Source organism: Typopeltis vanoorti, chromosome 4 (genome assembly GCF_054136105.1).
Source record: "Typopeltis vanoorti isolate ZY-2024b chromosome 4, IOZ_Tvanoo_1.0, whole genome shotgun sequence".
NCBI lineage: Eukaryota > Metazoa > Arthropoda > Arachnida > Uropygi > Thelyphonidae > Typopeltis > Typopeltis vanoorti.
In genome coordinates, this window is record NC_143552.1 from 71,289,493 (window position 1) to 71,317,167 (window position 27,675).

The window sequence follows — 27,675 nt, forward strand, 5'->3', positions numbered from 1 at the left end:
ACAATTCTACTTCTCCCATCTGATGTTATTACATTTCCTACTACATAGGTGAATTCTTTTACTTGCATTATTCTTTTCCCTTCTAGTGAGATATTTATAATTTGTTCTCCATCCCTGGTATATGATGTCATCATGTACCAGGGATGGAGATGTACCATGTAATCACATACCAACCCTGGTACATGGTCACATGATGTTAAATGTAGCATGCAAGGTTCTTAACCTTAGTGGGATAAGCAATAGGTGTAATGAAGGTTGTAGGATTAAGGGGGATATTGCAGTTTATGTATACTAATAACAGAAGTATTCAAAATAAAGGTGAGAAGTTTATGGCATGGGTAAGCTCAACTTACAAACATTACAGGCATTAATGAGACTTAGTTGACTAAGGATGAGGTAGTCATCCTCAAGCAACCGAGTTAATGATAGCTGACGAATTGAAACCAAAGAGAGTGGGAAAGGGATTCAGAGAGCAGTTCATTCGAGGCTATCTGGTGTGAGATAAAGCCAACAGGACTAAATATGTAATTGGTGGCTGCTATAATAAATTATAATAGATTGGAAGGAGGAATAGTCACAGAAAGGGAAGGAAATGGAATTTATACATCTATTGAGAGAGAATTATCTGAAGCAACATATAAGGGATGGAGGACACAAAGTTTGAGACTGCTGGATCTGATCATAGCATTAGAGAACTTAACAGTAACCAATCTAGCTATTCTGCCTTCACTTATGGAAGGTGGTTATGTAGTCTTGAACTGGGGAATTGTCAGACACACTTTCCATATGTATGATATGGAAAGCCAAAGCTAATTGAGAGAAAACTAACTGATGAGATCAAAAGAAATCCTAAAGAGTTCTTTCACTATGTGACAAGTAATGTGGGGAGGTAACAGAACAAAATAGTTGAATTATTGAGTGAGCATTTTGCAAGGGCATTTCATATAGGGGGTGATGTTATATTGCCAGATGTGAAAAAGACTGCTATGAGAATAGTGGTTGAAGAAATGGAGATGCTTATATTACAGAACTTCGATGTGAACACAGCCATGGAATTAGATGGCATATCAGCCCATGTATTATGAGAACGTGCAAAAGGAATTATCAGATCTGATCAAGCTGATTAATTTAAGCCTCAGTACTGAGAAGGTGCAAATGGAGTGGAAAGAAGATAAAATAGTCATACACACTATATAAAAAAGGCTCCAAGACAGAAGTAGCAAATTATTGGCCAAACAGCATATATCAGAAGTTGTTGTTTTTTTTATCAGTTGTTGTTAAGAGACTGGTGAAAGACAGACTTCAGGACTTGATGGATAGGAATATGATACTCTATAAGGACAACATGGTTTTGTGAAGGGTAGGTTGTGCCTTAGTAATTTGCTTACTTTTTTATAATAAAGTGACAATAAAGTATGATAAGGGAAATTGATACTCAGTGATACTGCTATACTTTGCAAAGGGATTTGACAGGATTCCACATAGAATTCTGTTGCATAAATTGAAGAAAATAGGGAGATATGAATCTGGTGATTGTGATTAAAGAGTGGCTGATGGACAATCCAAGAGGTTTATAGAGGAGTTGAGTCCATAAGAAGGCAAGTGACTAGTAGTGTACTATAGGGGGGGGGGGTCACAGTACATCAGTGAATTTGTACATCATGATATAGGAAATGATTTGAAAGGAAATATTGTTGTTTGCCAATGATGCTAAACTGGGAAGAGCAATGATAAATGAAAGTGATGCAGAGATCCTGCAGGAAATCTTGAATCCACTAACAGTATGGGCAAAGGCAAAATGGCTGCCAGTTTAAAGTGGCCAAGTGTTAAGGTGATACACTTTGGGCAAAGAATCACAAGCTGTGTACTATTTGATGGAACTAAACTGCAGGAAACTGATGAGGCCAGGAACTGTGGGGTGACTGTAGAAAGGGGGTTGAAGTTTAGAGGGCATGTTGCAAAGGTTGCAAAAATAGCACATCTTGATAAACACACACACACACACACACACACACACACAATAAGCAAGGATAGAGAAGTTATTGTTCCCATATATAAGGCCATATTTGGACTACTGTGTGTAAATCTGGACACCCAGATTCTAAAAGTGAGTGACAAAGTAGCAATCTTTGGCATAAGAATATGTCAAAGATTGCTTATATAGGGGAACAATAACTTCTCTATCCTTGCTTGTGTGTTTATCAAGAACTGCATAATATGATGTGCTATTTTTGCAACCTTTGCAACATGGAATGCTGGAATGCTCCCTATGATAACATCAAAAAAAAAAAGAGAGGGGCATGATAAAAGCATATAAGTTGTTAAAGTTGTTTTGACAAACAGGACCTAGTAGATAAGTTTGTTACTCCATGGAGGGTCTTAGGATAATAAGCCAGCCTGGTTGGGCGAGTAGTTAGTGCATCTGCTCTACAGCCAAAAGCTGCAGGTTTGAATCCTGCCATGGATGTTTGTGATTGTCTTTAATTTACAGACAAAAAATACTAGTGGTGTTGGTGGGCAGTAGATGGCGTTGGTGTAAATGATTGATTGTAGTTGGTGGAGACAGAGTTGTAGAGTAGATGCCCTCCCTCGATGAGTCTTTGGACTCCTTTGAGGTGTCACGTAATAGTAATAATGTGTTTAAGGAGAGGTTTGATAGGTATTGTGTGAATAATAATTTCCTAATGAGTCTGTCGATCATGGAAATGCCTATATAATAATCATAATAATTTCATTAGTTTTGTTTTTTTTCTCATTGATTTTCATCTTGCATCTTTCATTTAAGAGTTTATCCATCCGTTGAAGTAATTCTTATAGCTCTTTTTCATTTTCTGCTACTAAAGCTACGTCATCTGCAAATCTTATTATATTACAAAGCCTATCATTGATCTTTATTCCACTATTGATTTTTTTCTTTGAATTCCTTCATAGACTCTTCGACCATTATTAAAATAGTGGTGAGAGACTACATCCTTGTCTAACGCCCTTTTACTTCATCTTATTTTCCAATGACTGCAGTTCGATTTTTATATAGCTGATAAATTAGTTTTCTGTCACTGTAATCTATCTTCATTTTGAGGTCTTTGAACATGACATTCGCGTCAACATTGTCAAAACCTTTTTCTAAATCGATGAATACTATGAGTATGGGTGTGTTTATTCTAAATGCTTTATCTATGATCAGTCAGAGAGTCAGTATAGCTTTCTTGTCCCTCTATTTTTTCTGAATCAAACTGGTCATCAGGTAGATGTTCTATTTTTCTTTTGATACTGGCATAGATAATTCCAGTTAGGATTTTAAGACTATGAGGTAATAGACATAACATCAGGTGATCTTCACGTGCTTGTGCTCAGACTTTCTTTTTTTTTTTTTTTTTTTTTTTTTTTTAGAATTGCTTTACTCAAAATCTTTTTGGAATTTCTCCAGTTATGTAGTACATCTGATTGATCATTTTGAATAGTTCACTTTTTGCTTCTTTGCCTAGTGCTTGTAAAATTTATTCTGGGATTTTCTCTATTCCTAGTGCTGTAGACTGTTTCAGCTCTTTAGGAGCTTGTCAAATTGACTTTAAGAGAGGTAGTCTTTTCTCATCCTCCTCTACCTGCACTTTTTCCTCTATACAGTTCTTTGGTATATTGCACTCATATTTGTGTTATTTCATCATCTTTAATTAGCACTCTTCCATCCTAACTCGAGCATACTCAGGAGAATTGATATGAATGAGTTACCTTTACTCATTCATATCAATTGTCTTGCATATTTGGTCTATCCATTCTTCTTCTGCTTTCTTGGCTTCTCTGTTCCCCATGTTTCTATACTTCTCTTGATTTTTTGCTTTGCGCTTTCTTCATGTCATTAGCTCTAATACTTCTCCAGCGATTCATGGCTTATACTATATTTTTTCTTCTTTTCCAAAATGTTTTTCTGCAGTTTTATTTCATTCTCACTTTAGAAACTTCAACACTTCATTAATTTTATTTCCACGTGTAATTTTGAGGACGTATTAATTTGTCAATCTCTTCTCTAAAGTCATTTTAAGCATTTTAATCATTTTTTTTTATTTTAATGTTTCATTTTTTTTTTTGTACGGTTCATTTGTGCATGATTTTTTTTTAATCATAATTGGCTTGTCATTATGACTGGGACATGGCCGATGTTCACATCTGCTCCAGGATAACTTCTACATATTTTCACCTGTGTATCTTCTTCTTCTAAGTAGTTCAAATAGTATACTGATAAAGTTGTAGCTTTTGCAAAATTCAATGAGTCTTTCTCCTCTGTCATTTCATTTGCCAAGTCTGAATTTACCAATAATCTTCTCCTCCTCTCCAACAACTGTATTCCAATCTCCCATCAAGATCAAGTTTTCCTGATCATTTACTCACATCAGCACTTCTTCATTCTGTTCATATCGCGGTATACTGTTGTTAGCATGTGCTAGGTCTCTTGGTTCTACTTGAATCTTAATCAGGATTATTTTTTTTACTATATTCTCAAATAGTTTTAATTTTATGTCCTAATTTCTTCTTTACCAGGAACCCAACGCATGCTCTGTCATTTAGGGAACCTGAGTAGATCATTCTATAATCTCTACTCTAGAAATCTACACTGTCTGGCCATCTTACCTCATTTACTTCAAGAATGAAACTTATAATTGTACACGCAACTCTAATTTTTTAATTTTATTAAGTTTTCTAGTTATCCAAAGTACTTCATGGACCTCACAGTTCAAGCCTATTTTGCAGGGATTTTACTGGCTGACAGACAGAGGCCCTGCAACAATCTCTTCTTCAGCTGGGGGAGCCCTTCATCTCTCAAGAGAGCTGGTTTCCTTACTTGGTAATCTTTTAGTTCAGCTTCCATGCTATGTAGCCTGGGGAATATGAGGTGATACAGTGATATAGCCATTAAAGACCTCCATTGTCCATGCCTACATTTGTCTGGTCTTGAACATTGCCAAATTATCTTTCTTCAGCCTCAATCCAGTACTGGTAGTGGTGCTGCTAGCTACCAGGACAAGTTCTTTTAATAACAGCCTCATATATAATAATATATGAGGCTGTTATATTATATATTATATATATATATTATATATAATAATATATCATTAATATATATAATATATAATAATATTATTATATATTTAATATATAATTATATATATAATAATATATAATATCCAGGACAAGTTCTTTTAATAACAGCCTCATATATGATAATATGTGAAGCTGTTATATATAACAACATATATAATATATAATAATATATAATTATTTTATTATATATTTAATAATTATATATATATATATATAATAATATATAGAAATATATTATATATATTACTCATATATAATAATATATAGTCCTCAAATATTGTGACTGAAGGGCACAATATTATATCACTTTATGCTATGCAACTAGAGTTCTTCCCCCTACAAAGAAAAAAAATCTAAAGAATTCTAGGACAAATCAAATTAAAGGCAACTCACTGGCTTCCTTAAAAAGATATCAATATGTCAATCACTTTAGTTTACATTCCTGAATGTAAGATGTCCCAGATGATAAGTTGAGCATCAGATACAATTAATCAAACTTTGTATTAGGAGAGAAATCAATGTGCATATGCACCAAAGCTTTAAGGATGCCAATCATCAAAATTTAACCCATTATTGGTACAGCATCAAGAGAGATCTCTTAACCCATGGTATGATAGAGAATGAAATGCCAATGATTTTTAAATTTATGTAAAATTAATCTCTCCGGTACAACGTTGGTTTATATCCACCATGTCATCAGGAAGGTGCAGCCATCAAATTTCACACTACTGAAACTTAAGCTAACCTTTCACTTCTGTCTGCCTCAAATTTCTAACACATAACCAATATGTTAAAATGCACAGAGCAACAAAAGGTACTTACTATATATATATATATATATATATATATATATATATATACATGCACACGCACACTCCCCTTTTAGTATTACACATGAAGCAGAGATGCAGGCTATTTCTGTTTTTGCCTGAATCAGTCAGCATAATCAATTACGCACTATTTTACATTTTCTTAACATAAAAACAGTAGTAATAGCTGCACTTATCATGATTTTTCAGCTCATTTCTTAGGCAAGGATAATATCTATGCTTAGTCCTCCCTTCCCCTCAAATATATATATATATATATATATATATATGACAGAATGATCATTAACTCAGTTAACATACATTGTTTTATGAAAAAATTGAATGACTAGAACCGAGATTTAAGTAAAAAGGTTTTAATATAAAAACACTACTAGTTTCAGCCTGTAACAGCCTTCTTCAGGTGACATTATAAAAGAAAGAAAAAACACTAAACATTGAAGGTTAAAAGACTATGAACAACATAGACAGTCTCTATATATAATTAGCATGAAAACGTTATAGTTGTATTTGCAGCTGTACTTTCGTTTATTGCATTGATTGAAGATGACATCAATCATCTTCAAATATAACTACAAAGTTTTCATGCTAATCATGTATAGAGACTGTCTATGTTGTTCATAGTCTTTTAACCTTCAATGTTTAGTGTTTTTTCTTTCTTTCATAATGTCACCTGAAGAAGGCTGTTACAGGCCGAAACTAGTAGTGTTTTTATATTAAAACCTTTTTACTTAAATCTCGGTTCTAGTCATTCAATTTTTTCATTAAAAAAAAATATATATATATATATATATATATTCATAACCTGATCCGTGCGGTTAGCCCAGTGGCTATGCGCTTCGCAACCACATGCCTCGGAAAGGAGTGTCCTGGGTTCAATTTCTCGTCACTGACGTGAGGAGCTTAAGGATCTTTCTCGGACATAGCCAAATTAGCCGGTCTTGGGAGTGAACAGCAGGGTTTTTCTCCCCAGTTTATCTGGGGTTTTTCATCCCACAAGTAGGCAAACTGGCCCCGTGAACACACGCATCTACAGACATAGGACACACCCTTAACCTTGAGACAGGTGCGGTTTGAAAGGGCCGTACCTGTAACAAGGTCTAATACGTGAAAGGGAGAAGATATTCATAACCTGCTTTCATGGTCAGTCTATTAACTGCTGTCTTTTATGGATGCAACTTTTCAAAAATTATTTCATTAAACTATCTATATAGCTTCTTATTAGCATTAGCTTTGTTAATAATTTTTCCATTAATACATGCCACATTCATCAGCATAAAGAACACTGCTATAGGCACATGTTCTTCACCAACCATTTACTGACATATCACATTATCAGCAACCATTAACATCAAAATTAACATAATATTCACCACATATAAAGAAAAGCAATCAGCATTTGATACTGTGCTGCCATGACTTCATATTCATGAAGTGGACAACTAATGCTGCACACAATTCATCTACCAGAACACTTATTAGGATTTCATTACTGTCCTCATCATACTCTTTCCCACTAGGCAGATAATATCATCATCATCTAAAAACCATCAAACATAATATAAAGACAAGAAAAATATCCTAACTTATTATACAAAAAAAGGAAGTACACTTCTTCATGGTCAGTCATATAATATTAACATTTATAGCACAAACTGCTTACGACTTTCTTGTTCATGGTCACTGTCAGAACACATGGCCAAATATCTTGTGCTGGCAATTCAAAACCACTACATCTATTGCTAAGGATGAAGCTGTTGCTATATCGAGGATTGCAGCCAAAGCAACCTAAGGCCTATGAGAACACTGTATTATGGATGTCAACTCTGTATATTCCTCTGGCTAATTTGCCAAGTTTGCATGACTCAAGTTTCCAAAAACCCTGTGAAATCTCCGTATGACATCAGCACTGATTGAGCTATGTAGGCATAAGGGTTAAGCCACAAATACATTATGCTGAACCACCAACCATTCACAGTTGCTACTTGATGAAGCAACTGTACAGTACATTATGAACCCAATACAGTATTCTCTCATATTAAAAAACATGTTAGATGTGAGCAGAGATGATTCCAATTTCTAATGCACATGTGGTATTATGGGCTATGAAATATCCAAAGAACTCTTCTGGCAATCAATATAAGAGATGGAGACGTTAATATTTGATTATTGATGGCCTTAGTCTGGATCTTGGATCGTATTACAGAAATCCATAGTAACAGAATTAATTTTTGAGTACATCATACCTATGATAGCGCGAAACACTAAAAAAAATTATTTATTTCACGTAATGTTTATGATTTAGAATTTTCCACATTTATCATTTGTTGCCAATAAGACTGGCGAATTTGATCCACTCACAATTTCAAAACTTCATATGGCTGTCACACAACTTCTTAACTGCCTTTTCTTTGTGCTCATTCATAACTGAATCTGCAAGCTTTTATTATTACCAGTCATGTATGAACACTACAGTTTTTATTGCCATTTTATTTAAATTTTCAAGCAATGAAAATTTAAGAATTTAGATACAAGTAAAATTGGAATATAGATGAAAACAACTTATTTGGTTATAAGAAAATTAATTGGCCAACTAAAAAATATAAATTTTATTTTTACTACATAAACATCAAGAAACAATAATAATAACAATCAATTTCAACTTGCATTTCATTTTTTCCTCCTTTTTCCCAGCTTTTATATATATCCGCATTCACACACAGACCCGCCATACCACCTCTAACACTGATTATCATAAACGCCACCTGTTGGGTAAAAAAGGATAGCAAGGGAACTTAGATGTATGAAACGGATGTAAGATGACAGGAAAAATAGGTTAATAAAACAACAAACCAAAGAGATAACATCAAACAATGAAAAAACAATAATAATAAATAAAATCCCCTAATTCCTTAAAGCCATTAACTCCATAGAGGAAAATACTGCGTATTTTTAACCGAAAGTATATTTTATTTTTAGAAATTAGGTAAATAGCATGATTTATTAATGCATTAATACAGACAAATCGGCCCTTCAAAACACACGCAATTTACAGACAAAAAATACTAGTTGTGGTGGGCGATAGATGGCGTTGATGAAGATGATTCGTAGTAGAAGTTCGATGTAGTGATTGAGACAGTTGTAGGTATCCTCCCGCGATGAGTCTTCGGACTCCTTGGAGGTGTCAGGATTAATAATAATAATAATAATTACACTCACTAGAGAAAGGAACGCACTTTAAACCCTCCCTTTGCTTTTAACAAATCAGACAACAGGCCTCCATCTTTCATCATAGAAGTTAGTAAACTAGATGAATCCGAATTATTTATTTCTATGTACTACTATGTACTACTCGTCCTCAAGGGCTCACTCTAGTGAGTACGGGAATGGCAAACCAGAGATACCTGATGCTGGACTATGTCTTACTTCATGTAATGTGTACGTCTGTTATGTTATCTGTAGACTGGTCCCTATCTTCTTTCTTTATACTTCCTCTCTTCTTCTTCTTGTTCCTTCCCCCAATGCTATTAGAATAATTCGAGGGCTAGGGGTGAATCTTTTCTATTTACTTTATTTTCTACCTTTTGTAGTGAGAGGAGTAGCCTATTTTAAGCAGTGGGAGTCTGCTGCTCTCCCAGGTTTGAAACCGTACCATAATGGTTTTCTGAGGAAGGCAATGGGAAACCACCTCAGAATTATTTCCAAGAAAATATGGTGAACTCGGCAAATTTAGTTTCGACAACTGACAAAAATGGGGTCTATCGGCAAACAATGGATGTCATGCCCGGCAGAAGAAGAAATGAGGCTTCTCAAGTCGTTAACCTACGAAATCCTCAAATGGACAATAAGGATGGGAACCCAAGTATTGAGGAAAATAGGAAGAAAATAAGACATACAAGAGAGAATGAAATAGAAACTATACATGTTGCAACTTGGAATATAAGAACAATGTTAAGAGCTGGTAAATTAGAGAACTTGAAGAAAGAAATGAAGAGGAATAAATTGAATGTGGTTGGTCTGAGTGAAGTCAGATGGGAAGATATAGGAGATTTTGAAAGTGATGGTTATAGAATTATATATTCCTGTAGAACACGGGGGGAAATGAAGTAGCGTTTGTTTTGAATGAAAAGGTTACAAATTCAGTACAAGAAAATAAGATATAAAAGTGACAGGGTGATTATGATTAAACTGAAAGCAAAGCCTGTGGACATAATGATTATACAGATATATATGCCCACAAGTGACCATGATGAAAATGAAGTAGAAGAGATATATAATCAAATAGAAGAGATAATGGAAGAAAACAGAACTAAAAGGTGTACCATCTGGATGGGAGACTGGAATGCGGTGGTAGGTGAAAAGGTAGAGAAGGGAATAACAGGAAGATATGGCCTTGGAAAAAGGAATGAGAGAGGTGAAAGACTTATAGTTTTGTAAAAGACACAAACTAATCATTGGTAATACTTGGTTTAAACTTCCAAAGAGAAGAAGATATACATGGAAAATGCCAGGTGATATCGCAAGATACCAGATTGATTATATGTTAATACAAAACAGGTACAGAAACAGTGTAAAAAAAGATATCAACATATCCAGGAGCTGATATTGACTCAGACCATAAAAGGTGGAATCTAGAAAAACTCAAAGGAGATGCAAGTAGGAAATTCAGAGAAGAACTGGAAAATAAAATGAGGAACAAAGGGAATATATCTGAAGGAACTATGGATGTTAATGCAAAATGGAATCAACTGAAAAACTTGATATATGAAACAGCTGGTCAAGAGATAGGTTTTGTGGAAGGGAAAAGAATTAAAAAGCCATGGATTACAAATGAAATGATAAGAAAAAATGGAAGAAAGAAGAAGATGGAAAAATGTAAACACTGAAGAGGGAAGAAGAAAATACAGAGTTTTAAATAATGAACTGAGAAGAGAAACTGATAAAGCAAGAGCGGAATGGTTGAAAACAGAATGCAAAGAAATTGAAGAAATGGAAAAGAGGGGGCGATATGATAAAATGCTTGAAAAAGCAAAAGAAATTACAAATATTAAAAAAAAAGCATAAGAAATCTGCCATTAGAAGATAAGCAAGGAAAACTGATTTATGATATTGAAATACAGGGTGAAAGATGGAAGGAATACATCGAAGAACTTTACGCAAAAAATGAAAAACCAAAAAAATTGAATTGGAAGAGCAAAATGAAACCTCAACAGAAGAAAGAGGTCCTGAAATACTAAAGAGAGACGTAGAAATAGCAATTAAGGAATTAAAAAGTGGAAAGATGGAAGGAGTGGATGGAATACCTAGTGAAATCCTAAAACAACTGGAGAACAAAGGTGTAACAGAAACATGGAAACTCTGCAACCTCATTTACAAAACAGGAGTATGGCCTAAAGATTTCACAGAGAGTATTCTTATACCAATTGAAAAGGAAAGCAATCCTGCTAAGTACAGTGACTACAGAACTATAAGCATACTCTCACATGCCTTCAAAGTACTGCTAAGAATATTAAATCAAAGATTGTATAATAGAGTGAAGTATTTTCTGGGGGATGATCAATTTGGATTTAGAAAAGACAGAGGAACTAGAGATGCAATTGGAGTAATGAGGACCATATGCTAAAGGAACATAGAAGTAAATAAAGAAGTTTATATTTTTTTCATCGACCTTGAAAAAGCATTTGACATAGTGAAATGGGAAAATCTGATGGAAATATTACGCAAAATAGGTTTTGATTGGAGAGACCGAAGGTTAATAGCTAAATTATATATGAACCAGACAGCCATAATAAAGACAAAAGTAGGAAAAACTAAAAAATGTGTGATTGGCAGAGGTGTAAGACAGGGATGCTGTCTGTCACTGAAGCTCTTCAATATATTTGCAGAAGAAATGACAAAAGAAGCATTTTATGAAGAGGAAAGAGGAATCACTATTGGAGGAAGAACAATACAAAATATTAAATTGGCAGATGATCAAGCAATATTAGCTAATACCGAAGATGAACTACAGCAACTAATGCAAAAATTTGAAAATATATGCAAGAAATATGGTATGAAAATTAACGCAAAGAAAACAAAAGTGATGACAGTCTCCAGGAAATCAGGAAGTATCAAGGTGATGATGAATGGAGAAAGTATAGAGCAAGTGAGACAATACAAATACCTTGGGAGTATAATACAAGAAAATGGAAAATGTGACATGGAAATAAAAGAAAGATTAACAAAGGAAAATATGCCTTTTATAGCAAGAAAAATTTGTTTATTAATAAAATGAATAAAAATCTAAAGGCTTATTAAGTGCTATATTTGAAGTATGACCTTATATGGGTCAGAAACATGGACAATTAGGAAGAAAGAAGTTAAAATGTTGGAGGCATTTGAAATGTGGTTATGGAGAAGAATGAAGAAAATAAAGTTTACTGAAAAAATCACCAATGAAGAAGTATTACAAAGAGTTGAAGAAGAAAGAAATTTACTAAAGACCACAAGAAGCAGAAAGCCTAACTGGATAGGACATGTATTAAGAGGAGACAGCCTACTGAAAAGAATGATAGAAGGTAAAATTGAAGGAAAGCGACCAAGAGGAAGAAGACGACTAACGATGCTTGATGATATAATGAGAACAAGAATATATCGGGAAATGAAGGAGGAAGCAAGAGACAGGAAATTGGGGGAAGAGAATCTGCTGAGATATCCCATTGGACCTGTCAAGAGACAGAACACTAATGATGATGATGATGATGTACTACTCATGAATGTACGTGCTCGTTGCCGATCACGTTAGCTTCTTTTATATGGCAATAAACCGTTATTTTCGATTACAGTGATGCCTGGCATATTATGTTCAAGATGTCTATCTGTCTGAATTTTAAATTTCCATTATTATTATTTTACTAACATGATGTTAGTAAAAGACTTTAGATGGTAAAGTATTTTCTTGGCCCGGTGTGACCAACGTTTTGTTTATTGTAGACTTGACGTTGCTTAAAATGTTAATTATGCACGGAATTTAAATAATAAACCTTGTGCTATAATTTACCAATGTTATCTGCAGGAAAATAGGCCTATGTATTGTATGAAGCAACGTTTCTGGTACAGTAACACCAGGCCACCTGAAGAAAACTTATTATCTCTTCCATTCTAGTCACGTAGGAATTTTCTTGGACATTTTATTTATTGATCGCTGTTGCATCAATGTAGCTTTTTTAACTCAGCTCTATTCTGAAAATATACCGTACCACTCATACATTGCCAATGTAAGGATTTAAAATCACATGATAGCTTCAATTATATATATATATATATACACATACATAATGTGTGTGTGTGTGTGTGTGTGTGTGTGTGTGTGTGTGTGTGTGTGTGTGTGTGTGTGTGTGTGTGTGTGTGTGTGTGTGTGTGTGTGTGTGTGTGTGTGTGTGTGTGTGTGTGTGTGTGTGTGTGTGTGTGTGTGTGTGTGTGTGTGTGTGTGTGTGTGTGTGTGTGTGTGTAAAAGATACCAAGCTATTTTAAACCTGGTTTACTCCATTTCCCAAGTAAGCAAACAGACAAACACGTCAAGTTTGCGACTGCTAGTGTTGCAAGTCTAGCTGACCGTGCACTTAAAATACTTTCTATATATTACTATATACTATATATTACTTTCTATATATATATATACTTTGTATATATATATATATTTTTTTTTTATTATCTAATAAAAATATATAGTGGTGAGAATATATATATATATATATATATCTAATATTGGAATTCGTAACCATACATCTAGAATAATGTAGTTATCCCGATGCTAAGAAACCGTTATCCACGACTATATGAGACTGCTTACCTCAACTTCAGTTGAAAAGCCCTGATAAATGTTCTTTGTATTATAGATGGGACTCATCATGTAATCTTTTCAACTAAAGGGAAGTTGGGAGTAACAGTTATTGGAAATATGGAAGATATGCAAAGATATTTCTCTAGAAAAGTTCCACACACACTCCTCTGGGGAAGAAAAGGCACCGCACAATTTATGATATCTTTATCATAAATAAATCCACCTTCGTGAAGCGTTCTGTGCACAGTGGAAGAAGATGCGAATGTTCCTGTAGCTAGTGGGAGATCATATCGAAGCTGATTCGGAGAGTAACAATTATTGGAAATCTGAAAGATATGAAAAGATGTTTCTGAAAAAAAAATTTTTCACATACCCCTCTTGGAAAGAAAATGCACTCAAGGATTTATAATAAATACCACCTAAGTAAAGGTTCTGTGCAGAGACGGAGAAGATAGTAATGGAAGGTCAGATCGAAGCCAATTCAAGATGACACTCCTATATCTGAGAAGATAATCAGAGTTATCTGTCAAACACTGAGGTTGCAGTATGTGACCTTTTTCACTATATCACCGGGATACAATTGGTAATCGTTGGAATTACTTCCACAGAATTGCTTCGATATTGTGATGCATGGAACAACACACATGCAGCCAGCTGACTATCTCTGTCTGAATTTGGCTGGCCTCTAGTCTTAAGATGTTTCGCCACTTGCGTTCGTAGTTAAATGATATCTTGCAGCCAAATCCAAGAGTTTGGATATCATGAAACGTTTTGTTCTCACTGCAGACATGAAATGCAAAACCTCTTCAAAACATTCGATTTTAGGCTTCAGCTCAATTACACACACTGATGAGAACAGTACTCATTTTTAAAGGATAATCAGACAAGGCGTCACTTTTTACCAAATGTAACTGACATTCATATTTCTTTTTCTTTCCCCACGGTTATTGCAATTGCTTTCTTTGTTCATAATTTATTCTGAAACCAGTGTAGTATAAAACTAGATCTATCTTCCAGGTAAAAAGAAGGTAATGGAAATATTTTATGTTCAATCGCTGATACATTTTCTTTTGTTCTGATCATAATCACAACTTTTGACAGTCTGCTAAAAACTTAATCACCAAAAAAGATGATCGATTCAAAACAGTACTCCGTGTACAAGATCGTAAAATATACAATGATAAAAGGTGAAAGTACAAGAATTCATCCAATCAGTAAAATAATATGAAAAGGCTCAATTTCCGATCAATGTTCATTGATTAATAGTGAATAATGAATTGTACTACCATTATATTTTAGCATAAAAAAATCCGCTAACGCCTTTTGTTTTTTTAATATTACAAAAAAAAAAATCTGCCAACGCCTTTTATTTTAATATACAGATTATGCAAGGCTCTTTCAGCCCTATCCGAGGCTGTTTCAGCCCTATCTAACTTTTGGAAACTGAGTGAGCAGTTCAATCTCCACTGTTAGTCAATCAGAGATAGCTATCCCAAGGATATCACTAATTTAACAGCCCGCAGTGAAGAGACGGCTCAACAAGTGCCACTTCTCGTGGTTCCTAACCCTAACGCTGAAATAATGTGGGTTCTGCGGTCGATTTTCTTGAGTGTAGGGGACGAAAAACCCCAGTTACCAAGAGAAAAACCCACTTGCTCGTACAAGAGATGAACTAACTCCAGAACTGATCGAAAAAAGGCTTAGTAGAGTTTATCTAGTCAGCGACTATGTTAAACTTAAGTCTATCTTCGGGCAGTATAGTGCTGAGGAGTGCAAATCCAATTTCCACTGAACTACACAGGCTCTAGCATTACACTCCCCATTTAAAAAAATAAATAAATAAAATAATAATAATTAAAAAAATTTTTTTTAACATTTTATTATTTCTCAGATAAATTACATACATTATATGAAGACAATTATGCATAACAAATACTTTCTCGTACATAAAGTTTTTTTTTAATAATAATAATAATAACAATAACTGTTTACAACATATATTATTATAATATTCATAATGATGATTATTACAGATGTTTCTTTGCAATTTTACACTCTATATATACAATATCAATGGATATAATCACTCTATATTGCATACTTTTGTTACAGTTATTACATACATTTGATTACATATGATACATTACTTACATTTGTTTACATATGATACATTACTTACATTTGTTTACATATGATACTTACATTACATACATTTGTTTACATATAATACATACATTACATACTTTGGTTTACATATGATACGTACATTACATTCACTTGGTAACATATGATACATCTTGGATGAGAACTAATTTCTCTGCTTTCATCCTCGAAGCTTATATGTAAGCTTATCTGATGAGGATGACACCAGTTAGTTATTATTTATTTATTTATTTATTTTTTTTGCTGTGTTGGGAAGCTACGAAATCTATGATTGAGAAATTCGCGCACACACGCACGCACACACACACACACACACACACACACACACACACACACACACACACACACACACACACACACACACACACACACACACACACACACACACACACACACACACACACACACACACACACACACACACACACACACACACACACACACACACACACACACACACACACACACACACACACACACACACACACACAATAACTTGAAATGTATTGATGCATCGCTGAACTGGAAGCCTGAACGAATATATTGTTTCATTAAGTTTGTATGGTATTTTGGGTGCGTGTTTCTTGTTCATAGTATGTCCTTAGAGCTCTTTTCAGGCTATTGTAAGGTTCTGTATTCAAAGGGTAATTTGTTATCATGTCTGGGATGTAGAAGTTTCACGTGGCCTTTCTGTAGTGATTATTGTATTTATATGTGATATAATTAGTAGTCTGAGGTCTTGTTATACGGGATGTATTTCTGACTGTCCTGTAGTTGGCATCAATATAATGTTTTAGCAAAGCTGCATAGTGACATAAATGTTTTACTGTCAATATTTTGTGTTCTGACATTGCAATGTATATAAGGTCGTTATTTTCTCTTTGTTCCCAAAAGATCAGTTTTATCATTTTGTACTGTAGTGACATTAATCTATTTAATTTGTAGGGGTGCGCAGAAAGCATACGTTGTTATAGCGTATCTTAGTATATTTTGGCATAGTTTTAGGCGTTTGGGAACTATGTCTTTTAACCTGTAGAGTTTGCCACTTATTGTTCGGAGTTTGTTGAATGTGGCTATTCCAGTTCATATCTGCATCGAAGTAAATTCCAAGGTATCGTATTGTTTCAATCTGAGTGATTGTAGTGGTTTTGCTGTTATGTGTGTTTTTTATGTTGGAAAGTGGATGTTGGATGGTTATATATTTATTATCAACTGGTCGAGTCAGTGGATTTCTGAATATCATTAATTTTGTCTTTTTTGAGTTTAGGTGTATGGAGTTTTTCGTGAGCCAGTCTATGATCAGATTTATGTCATGTTGCATATTTGTTTGGGCTTTGCTTGCGTTATTATGAATGGATATTATTGCTGTATCGTCTGCGTATTGGAATATCTTACCTTTGAGTGGTAGCTGGTTAATATCGTGCGTGTAAATGTTGAATAGGGTTGGGGAGAGTACAGATCCCTGTGGTACTCCAGAGGTTACTGGTAGCTCTCTGCTTCGGTTTGACCCGATACGTGTGATATGCTTTCTATTTTGAGGATAGTTTGTAAACCACCTGTGAAGAGGCCCGTCTATTCCAGCATGCCTCAGCTTTTCTAACAAGGTTTGATGTGTAAGTGTATCGAATGCTTTAGTTAGATCAATGAAGACTACCATGGCAATTTTGTTTTTGTCTAAGGCAGTATTAATTACGTCTGTAAAGTCTTCCAAGAGAGATGTTGTTCCCTTATTTTTCTGAAAACCATATTGTGTTTTTGGGATAATATGAAAGATCTCAGTGTATGCTGTCAGTTTCTTCAGTATGATCCGCTCCATAATTTGATTGATAATTGGTAATGTTGCTATGGGTCTGTAATTGCTAATTAAATTTTTTTCCCATGTTTGTATATCGGTGTGATTATGGCAGTCTTTAGCATACTTGGTATCTGTCCTGTTTTAAATATTTTATTTATTAATTTTAGTAGGATAGGACTTAAACTAGTTGCATGTTGCTTTATATCTTTGTTATATCTTTAGGTCTGATACCATCAATTCCTGGGCCTTTGTTTGGTTTGATTTGATGTATTGCAGAGAAGTTCTGCTTCTTTTATGGTTGGGAACCATAATGTCTGTTTTGATTGTGGACCAAGTGGAGGGTCTCATTTTGTGATTGGGGGAATATTTCTGTGCAGTTCTTGGATGAAGTCTGCAAACGTATCGATTAAAGTCATTTGCTAGTTGTTGAATAGGTTTTGCATCTTTCATGAAGTTGTGTTTTAGGGTTTCGGATGTGGTGGTGTTGGGAACAAAATCTAGCATTTCATTGATCAGACGCCAGGTTTGTTTCATGTTGTTTTGTGCAGAGGTTAGTTTGTCTCTGTAGTAGCTTCTTCTTGCATTTCTGATTTGTGTTGTAGGGCGATTCCTTGTTATCTTATATTCAGTTTTTAAAGCTGTGTTATTTGGATATCGCTTTAATTCTTTCCATAAAGCGTCCTTTCTGTGTATTTCTACGATTAAGTTTTGTGTCATCCAAGGCTTTTGTGTTGTTTTTGAACGAATCCTGACTTTCTTTGAAGCTTTCTTATATATTTCCTCCAGTGTGAGTTTAATGTTGTTGAATAAGATATCTGCTGACTCTGACGCCAGGTGTTCCCGGTCTGTTTTTCTTATTTCGTGGTTGACTATTTCTTCGTCTATTATTGTTTTCTGTCGCTTTTCTTCCGTGGGACATATCATGGATATTGTCTTGGTGTGCAGGTTTAGAGCGGTGAAGTAATGGTCTGCTACTTTGCACTTTATGACAGATGCAGTGTAACTGTTTGGTGGTGCTCGGACGTAATTAAAGGCTGTATGTTCATCGAGGGAAATACGAAGAGCCAATTTAAACCTTAATCAGTTTTTGGTGCACTTTACAGAACCTTTAGCTCTCCTTTATGGAAAACATCACTTTCCACAGTCACATATTTCGGAACATTAACTACTCTTTTCATCTTCATGTTGCTTTACACCCATAATCTAGTTTGGCATCCTGGATTTGTTGCCTCCAATCCTTTCTGTGCAGGACATTACTTTTCCAGTTTCGACATATCAATATAGTGTTACTATATTGACCAATGTTCTTTATCCATCTTATTCTTGGATTTCCATTTGGTGCTTTATCAAGAATTTGACTATTTATTGTAAAATATGTGGTACATGTTTTCCTGGAGCAATAGGCCGCTTGAAGCCAGCATTCTCAATTCGAATCTGGTCTGCAACTGGATTCAAATTCAGAAACGTCATCTAACCCTTTATTTGACCATTTCCAAATTATTCTAATTCTGGCAAGAGAAAGTAGATTTTTATCCTAGAAAATTCGAGTTGTCATCTAAACTCAAGAAACCTGACTGGAACACACTATTTTCAGACAATAAATATATTGTTTTTAGGGTTAGGAACCAGAAGATGGCACACATATCAGTGACCTCAACTCTAGAGATTAACCCCCCCCACACACACACACCAGTCTCCAAAATTAGATAGGACTTAAACCACATCGCCTATTCCCGATAGGAAATAAAAGGCATTAGAGAATTTTATTTTATTTATATATTCTTATATACAGGGTGTTCGGGATAAATTTGACATATTTATAATTAATTATATTTTTCCGTAAGTTACATGTATTAACACACACTTCTCTTCATTTAAAAGTTTGGACCCTTCTTCATTCATATACAAGATGTCAGAAAGGATGGATAGCTGGAATCCACCTGAATCATGGAAGAGAATAACTTGTATCATGATGATTCGTGCCCGCCATCAAAATAAGGATATTACGACTGCTGCCCAATGCTCCCTGAATACAGTAAAAACAATCAGGCATGAACTAGAGACTTGCAATGGTGACTACGAGGATGTAGCAAGAAGAAAGATCCCTAGCAGACGATCTGATTGCGTTCGTACAGCAGAATTCCTCGCAAATCTGCAGGAACAGGTGTTGAAGAACCCTGGCATTGGAATTCGGGCTTTGTTCGTGGAGTTGCTAACTGTAGTCAAGCCCTGGATAACAAGGGTAGCCAATGGTAGGCCGTATGTATGGCAGCAGGATTCGGCCCCTTGCCACACCTCTGGGAAAAGTCAAAAATGGTTGTCTGAAAATTTCTACGACTTCACCAGTCCAAATGTTTGGCCTCCAAACTCCCCAGACCTTAACCCCATGGATTATTTTGTATGGGGCGCAGTTGAAAAAGACACCAATCGCACTTCCAGTAATACAAAAGCCCAGTTAATGGATAAAATTAAAACAGTTTTTGCGGCCCTTCCCAGGGAGACTGTAGCATCAGCTTGTTCGAGGTTCCGAAGCAGAATTGAAGCTGTGATCGATGCTAATGGTGGTTATTTTGAGTAAATCTTGTTGATAGTATTGTAATTAACTCTGCCTGTAATGTTTTTTTGTCAATTCATTAAATTTAATAGATACAAAGAAGATTTTCTTTTTCCTTACGAAACTGTCAAATTTATCCCGAACACCCTGTAAGTATTCTTAAAAATACTATCATTCGTACATAAGAAAAACATGCTCTGCTCACTGCAACTTAATGAATTTGAGTATACTAGTTATAGGAGAGAATTCATACAGTAGGTATAACTGATGGTTTTACCCAATCCTGAAAAGACCAGTATTGGTTTCTGAGATAAAGAGAGTATTCTTATCGGGTTTTTTTTTTCAGTTATATTAAAAATCAGATTTTCGGGAATCGGTTGAACCAGGATAAAAAAAATCTTCATGGTTATCACAAGAACTGAACATTTAAAGTTCTCTCTCTCTCTCTCACTCGAGGTGAATTAGAAATATGCAATAAGATTTGTAGCATGCACTTGCAGACATTTATCTTTTCATTTAAGAAAAACACATAAATGTTGACATAAATGTTAGGATATAAAATGTAATAATGCAGCATTTCTGAAGGAGATAGACACTTCTCTACAAATTTTATATATAAAAACTAATGCCCTTTTATTCCTTTATAGGGAGTAGGCGAAGCCTTTTAACCCTCTCTTCAATCTCCACTGGTAACCAATTAGAGACATCTGGCCCAATACTATCACTAATTATTAGCCACAACCGATGAAGAGACTGACAAAGAAGTGCTGCCATCTCTTGATATCTTACACGAAGTAAATTCTTGTCTGAATACCATGAGTTATTCGGTCGATTTCCTTGAGTTTACGGAAGAAAAAACCCGCTTGTCCGTTCGTGAGATCGAGTAAGTCGGGAACTAGTCGAAGAAAGGCTTAAAAAGAGTTTCTCCAATAGGCGACTAGACTTCAACTTAAAATTCAAGCGGTACTTCGTCTGAGCTACATGGGTCATACTATTATTATTATTATTATTATTATTCAACTAACAGAATTCATAGTCAAAGAGCTACAAGAAACATGAAACAAGAATTGAATCCTGGACTTTCAAAGAAGCCCAATTTAGGCTTAATGCTAAGGCCTAGGACTCGACTAGACATCGTCGTAAAATGTAAGATCTCCTAAAAGTGCAGTTTACTGAAGTTGAGATGGTGTTATATCTCGAAGGTTCAACTTTTCTAGATGTTTCATAAGTGTTCTTGATATTTCTCCTAGTGCTCCCATGAAAATTCGAACTATTGTTGTTGCTTCGTTGCTCCAAAGGCTTAGAATTTCAATCTCCAAAACCCTACACTTAGTTTTTTTTTTGTACTTTTTTCTTCTACTCTGCTAACCATAGGTATTGCCACATCAATAAACCGTTGTTTTCGATTACAGTGATGTTTGGCATATTATGTTCAAGATGTCTATCTGTCTGAATTTTAAATTCCCATAATATCATGGCATTTTCATTTTCAATAATTTTTTCAATTTTGTGTTCCCAAGGGATTTTTCAAGTTTGAAAACCATATTTCCTACAAGAGCTCCAGTGTACAGCATTTGCTATCTGATCATAACTTCTTCATAGTATAGGCAATCTTGCTACAAGAACTAATTAGATGGTCAACTCTATCTCTACACAGTCGGAGATTGCAATCGTTACAGATCTTTCAATATGCACTTTTATTGCATTCGTTCGTTTGTAGAGCATCTTCTTTCACAGGAAGTATCAGAACTTCTGTCTCTTTCTTGATGCTATTTGATGAAGCAATTGCCAAGTTAAACAACTATTATCTTTCCCTTTGATATCTTTCAAAAATTGACTTCTTCTGCAGCTTTTCCACTTAGGCAGAGTCGCTGTTTGCAGTTAGTCTTCTCCACATCCTCCTATCTTGGGCTGAAGCCACATTCAAGTTCTTCATCCTCAAGTCTCTCTCCACCATCTTCCTCCATCTCTTCTTTGGCTGCCTGCGCTTCCTCCTATCCTCAGTAGGAGGAAGCGCGGGCGGCCAAAGAAGTGCCACATACTCTTCCTCGCTCCTCATCACATGAGTAAACCATCTCAGCCTTGCCTCCTGTATCTTTGCTCCTAAGTTCGTAACTTTCACCGTTCCCCTTACATAGTTATTTCTCCGACGATCCTTTCTGGACCCAAATGAACAGATATGACATTTTTTTTTTATTATTATTTTTTTGATTATAGTAATAACTTCAGGCCTGTGTAGTTCAGCGGAAGTGACGCTTGCGACCTCTGCGCTTGGTCGCTCGAACTTAAGTTCAAGTCTAGTCGCCGACTGGAGGAACTTTTTCTGAGCCTTTCGTCGACCGATTCCCAAGTTAGTCAATCTGTGGCACGGGAAAACGGGTTTTTCCTCCCGGAAACTCGGGTTTTTTATCCCGTAAAAACTCAAGAAATCGACCGTAGTACCCACATTATTTCAGAGAGTAACATATCTTGTTAGGGTTAGGTACCAAGAGATGGCAGCACTTGTTTGCCACCTTTTTCATCGGTGACTGCTATAATAATAATAATTATTATTAATTATTATTAGTGATAGCCATGGTCCAGGTATCTCTGATTGGCTACTGGTGGAAATTGAACTGCCCTCTCAGTCTCCAAAAGCTAGATAGGGTATAAAGGCTTCGTCTATTCCCTATAAAAGAATAAAAGGCATTAGCTGATTTTTTTTTCTAAGTAATAACTTCGGATACTGAAAACGTACGATTTTATGAATCCCCTTCGATCCTTCTGATGCAATGTTTCTTTTCTTATTGTCCACGCAATGCTAAGAGGTGATCTTCGTGATAGAGGTGATAATTCTTTCATTGTAATACAACAACTATTATCACTATCAAATTACAAACATTCCTCTCAAAATGGAAGAAGTACTATGCATCTGCTGTTATAAGAATCTGCCTATTAATGGCTGTTACGGTAAATTTCAATTTGATTTGCTCTGGGAATACATGGGAAGCGAAATAATTAAAAGTTAAGTCGCACTGGTGCTATGCTATAGCTCCTGCAGAAAACAAACAAAACCAGCAAAGCAGATTAAGACCCAGAGGGCAAGTAAATCAATGAATAAAAGCTACCCTTCAGAAATACCTGATATAACAGAAAAAATCTTTGAAGAATTTAAGCATAATAAGACTCTTTGTTGTAGAACAAAGACAATTAACAGAAAATTTATTTTATTTCGTTTCTGGAGAAATAAAATAAAATAAAATAGAACATCACTTATGAAAACACAAATACAGCTGAGAAAGAAAATAACGAACTAAGATCAGAACTAGTAAAACTGAAGATAAAAGTTGACGAATCTCACCAATCGGCTTACCACCAAACTATACAAATTGAAGGAATACTGGAAGACAACACAGAGCACTTAACAACTGTACTGAGAAATTGCGAGGTGTACGAAAATAGAACTTACCAGTGAAAAAATTAAATTTATTCAAGGATTAGAAACAGAAGAAAAGATCACCCAAACTCATCATAGTCAATCTCTCGTCACAACAGACTAAAGAAAGATTAATTAAAGGCAGCAAAACAATAAGACCAACGACATCAAATATAAATTGTAATTGGAAAAAGAAAGACTTATATATGTTAACGATAATCTAACACCATACTACAGAAATGCTGTATTTTTCCAGGAAAGAAAAACATGACAACAAAAGACATGACGAAACTTCATCTCCTTGCTTCATAAAACCACTTTAAAAAAGTAACAGATTAAAGCAAGATTGATGAAGAAATTAGGAAAACCCCATGGCTTCTTATAATGTAATCCAATAGTCCAGAAGAATTGTATGGCTCTTTTGTAAAATTGATGCCTATGGCTCAAAAATACACGAAGAAAACATATAAATCACGAGTAGTGTCCATCACTAGCGAAAGTGATCTGGAAAAATTTTTAAAATATTCCTTGCTTGTCAATACAAATATTCTTCAAACCTGTCAATAAAGAACAAAATTGATCATAATCATAGAAGACCCAGTACAGCACATTGTATTTAATGTATCTGATGACCGCAAAAAAAATTCATATATTCAAATGCATATACTGTGCAATATATTGATATACGTAGGGTAAAAATTAATCACTATTATTTCAGGCAAATCTCAATGAAAACATAGGTTATATGGACACTATAATATTAACAGAAACTTTCCTAACGAAGGAGAGGCTTTCGCTGTACAACATAAATAGCTTCCAAATCTTCAATTATTGTCGTGAAAAATGAAAAGATAGTGAAATTAATTTGTACATTAAAAAAATACACAGTTAGTTAGCTAAAATGAAATTTAAGACAGTTGAAAATATTTCCCTAAAGCTAGAGGATTGTATCAATGAACAGTGCAATATTGATCTCCATTTATAGATTACCAGATAAAAATCCTAAACTATTCCTACAGGAACCAGAAACCTCGTGAATAAAAATAAACAACCTTAATCAGCCTATAATTATAGCAGGAGACAGAAAATTAACACCCTAAATACCGAATCAAGCATGAAAACAGGTTTTAGATATATTATCCAACATTAGCTTAATAGCAACCATTTTCTCATACTAGACAGGAAATAATAAACGAAATCATAGCACAATCCTGTATAGACCATATTAACGTTCGTTAGAGAAAACAGACTTTTATCTGCAACTATGAAAGCAAAACTGGCAGACCACTACTTTATATTACATTACCCATCCGGTTCTGGAGAAACGAAACTTCACCTCCTTACTTCATAAAACCATTTTAAAAAAGTAACAGATTAAAGCAAGATTGATGAAGGAATTAGGAAAACCCCATGGCATCTCATAATGCAATCCAATAGTCCAGAAGAACTGTATGACTCTTTTGTCAAATTGATGCCTCGTATATACAAATAAGCCACCCGGAAAATAAAGATAAGACCATGTAATTTGATGTGATGTTTTGGCAATCTTTGCAATATGACCTTTAAACTTAAGTTCTCTGTCCACAATAACTCCCAAGTCTCTTGTCTCATCAACTTCCTGCAGTTCAGTTCCGTTAATATAGTAAACAGCATGCGATGTCATCCTCCCAAAGTGCATCACCTTACACCTCTCAACGAATGTCATCCGGAGCTTTGCCAAACACGTTTTAAGTAATAAGCAACTAGCGGAGAAATTTACTATTATTTTCAAGGAACAAATTACAAATTTAAGGCGAACCAGTGGCGTAGCTGGGGGGGGTGTAAGGAGGGGGCGGTACTTTGAACCTTTGCAATTAATTCTAAAATACAGCCTCGAGAACTCAGTTCCAAATACTGTAATACTACTGCGAATTTTCCTCACAATTGCTGTAAGTTGTGAGAGGAGTTTTTCTAAATAAAATATATTAAGAATTACCTAGGTTACTATGAAATAGAATTCGCCATTGTCATCGACGATTTTGCTAACAGAAAAGTAAGAAAAATGACATTTTAGAATGTTGAAGTTAAAGTTTTACTTCAAAAATAAACATGGTGTTTTAATTTATTTTCCTATCGTCGTTTTGACTTTCTGTGGTATTTGTGGTGTGTGTTGAGACGGGCGACAAAAGCGCTAGCCACGACACTGAGACGAACTATACATAGTCTTAGAAAGCCAAACACCAGTAGTAGGGGTGATGATTTGAACCAGATCAAGATTAAGATAAGATAAGAAATCGTAACGTGATTGGTTGTTTATTTGATGACGTCATTGTGTGTGACGTCATGAGATTGGAATGTTATGAATTTCCCTGGTGGCATATGTGTCAGTGACGTGAGTTCTTGTATTTGGGTTTGCGTATGGAATTATGGGTGATGGTAGAGATAAGGATTCGTGTTGTGATTGGTGGTGACTTCTGACCAGATGAAGATCAAGATAAGATAAGGGATCGTGACGTGAATATTTGTTATCGGATGAAGATAAGTGACGTCATTTGTTAGTTGTAAATAAGTGACGTTATTATTTTGAATGGAAAGGAAGATGTATTAGTGGATAAGGAATCGTGTCATGATTGGTGGGACATCTTAACCAGATCAAGATCAAGATAAGATAAGGGATTGTGATGTGAATGTTTGTTGTTATGAGATGTAGAAAAGTAACGTCATTTGTTAGTTGTAAATAAGTGACGTTATTGTTTTGAATGGAAAAGGGAGATTTATTAGTGTATAAGGAATCGTGTCGTGATTGGTGGGACACTTCTAACCAGATCAAGATAAGATAAGGAATCGTGACGTGAATGTTTGTTGTTATAGAGTTTGGAATGTTTAGAATTTCACTGAGGCCCTCGTCTGTCAGGGACAGTGGTGTTTTTGGTTCGATTATGCATTGTGGGTGATATTTAGAGATAATAATCGTGACATTATGTGTTTGGAAATTTCTGGGGAACATATGTCTCTCTGTGATATCACATGGTGTTTTGGTTTGGCTATGGAATTGTGGGCGATGTTTTTGAGATAAGATATCTTGGAATTTTCCCAATGTGACACACATCCGTCATTGTCGTCATGTTTTGTGCTTGGTTGTCTATAGATGGCTGTACTAATTTTCCAATACATTTTGGGATATTTCTTTTCTGTTAAAGGGTGGGAATTCTTAGGGTAGCATAGAGTCGTGATGGCGGCCGTGTTTAGGATTTTCTGAATAATAATATTTATATACTAAATCACTCAAACATAAGGTTTGTTTGTTTAGGATTTTCTGAATAATAATATTTATATGCTAAATCACTCAAACATAAGGTTTTTTTTTCTATAGATGGCTATACAAATTTTCCAATACATTTTGGGGTATTTCTTTCCTGTTAAAGGGGGAATTCTTAGAGTAGAGTAGATTCTAGTGGCGGCTGCGTTTCAAGATTTTCTGAATAATTTAATTATATGCTGGTGTCTCTACGGCATTTTAAAATAAATTAGAATAAACAGCTAAATGGATTACAAAACCTTTTCTATGTAATCTAGAAATTCTAATGATAATTTAAATTACTTACTATCCTTCCCGAATGGCTCTTCTAAATGCGAATATTCCAAAATAGTTGAATTTTATATCCACACCCCAACACAAATAAAAAAACCAGAAAAAACGAAATTTCTGTAAATACTGTAACCTGAAATAGTTGAGTACTTCTTCCTTTAGATTTCAGCCTGTAGGATCATGCTATGTTATCGTCATGAGTAATATCCAAGCGCGCGGTTACTACAAATCGCGGTTTTCTTCAAAAGGGGTCTTTTCATGAAGATGACATGAGTCATATCCGTAAATTGTGGTATTGTTCAAAAGGTATCATTTTCCCAAGTTTGGATGTTTCTCAAATACTTACATATGACTAAGTGATTAGCATTCACATAATTGTGATGAGACAATCATGTAAATGCTAAAATTATTCATTCTTCGTTCCTGTGGGAAAT

General features: G+C 34.9%; 1 protein-coding gene across 1 annotated transcript in view; it reads right to left on the reverse strand.

Moving 5' to 3' along the window:
- tho2 (THO complex subunit 2-like protein) overlaps positions 1-8,647 on the reverse strand; it is a 779,097-nt gene extending 770,450 nt beyond the window's left edge. Inside the window, exon 1 of the mRNA XM_090391861.1 lies at positions 8,592-8,647. The gene's annotated coding sequence lies outside the window, so the exon portion shown is untranslated. The remainder of the gene's footprint in view (positions 1-8,591) is intronic.
- Positions 8,648-27,675: the final 19,028 nt, after the last annotated feature.